At 44.4% G+C, this 1168-nt stretch overlaps 2 non-coding genes across 2 annotated transcripts; both read left to right on the forward strand.

Moving 5' to 3' along the window:
* Positions 1–397: 397 nt before the first annotated feature.
* TGME49_460980 lies at positions 398–555 on the forward strand. Its single transcript, XR_001974442.1, has one exon. It is a non-coding gene; the product is annotated as a 5.8S ribosomal RNA (ribosomal RNA).
* A 424-nt stretch (positions 556–979) lies between these two features.
* Positions 980–1168, forward strand: TGME49_460990 (the record flags this gene model as incomplete). Its single annotated transcript, XR_001974443.1, has 1 exon — positions 980–1168. It is a non-coding gene; the product is annotated as an 18S ribosomal RNA (ribosomal RNA).

Genomic DNA, 1168 nt, shown 5'->3' on the forward strand with positions numbered 1-1168 from the left:
TCTCCTCCGCTTAATAATATGCTTAAGTTCAGCGGGTAACCTCGCCTGATTTCAGGTCTGATAAATAAATCGGACAAACGCCCGAGACAAAACAACAACGACGAAACCTCGCAGAGCAACAATGGAACCGAAATTCCATTGCGGTATTGAAGTCGATCGACAGCATCAATGAAACTTTGCTTCAATGAAGAAGCCACCGTATCTCAATGATGTCATCGATACAACTCAACAATACACTTGAGCCTCTAAAAGAAGAGGCACGAGTAGTTTCTCCGCTGTGTTCATTATTCAGGGTGACATTGAGTATTCAACACTCATGACACCCAATCATACTGCTCCTAGGGGGCTTCAGCCAAACTGAAGCAACGACCCTAAAAAAGCAGAAAATTGTGATTTCAAAGACACTGAAACAGACGTACCAAGGAGAATATCCCCAAGGTGCCATTTGCGTTCAGAAATCTGATGATTCACTGAATTCTGCAATTCACATTGCGTTTCGCAGTTCGCTGCGTCCTTCATCGTTGCGCGAGCCAAGACATCCATTGCTGAAAATTTAAAATAACATTATAGTTTAGGAAGCAATCTGAAAGCACATCGAGAGAGATGCAGAAAGATACAATCTTTCACTCTCTCTCAAATGTTCCTCAGATTTGTTGTTTGAAATAACGGTGTGGGAAAAAAGAATGCACACTGAAGAAACTCCTGGAAATCAGTATCCCAACAGAGACACGAATTTCCAGAAATTGAGCCCCTTCGCTGTGCACCCCCGGATACCTGCACTGGCTTCCAATATTGGAAGCAGCGCAGGATATCCAACATGAAGAAGGCAATAATACCTTTCGATACTATCACGCTTCTTGAATGCAAATCTCTCCAATGGAGAGAGATGCAAACTCATGTTTTGCTTGGGATTCAAAGGTTGATGGTTAATAAAGAATAAGGACGTGTGAATGATCCTTCCGCAGGTTCACCTACGGAAACCTTGTTACGACTTCTCCTTCCTCTAAGTGTTAAGGTTCACAAAACTTCCCATTTCGGGCACGAACGCGCCACAAAACGGTCCGAATAATTCACCGGAACACTCAATCGGTAGGAGCGACGGGCGGTGTGTACAAAGGGCAGGGACGTAATCGGCGCAAGCTGCTGACTTGCGCCTACTAGGCATTCC

The sequence above is a fragment of the Toxoplasma gondii genome, assembly GCF_000006565.2.
Source record: "Toxoplasma gondii ME49 unplaced genomic scaffold asmbl.1362, whole genome shotgun sequence".
NCBI classification, from domain to species: Eukaryota; Apicomplexa; class Conoidasida; order Eucoccidiorida; family Sarcocystidae; genus Toxoplasma; species Toxoplasma gondii.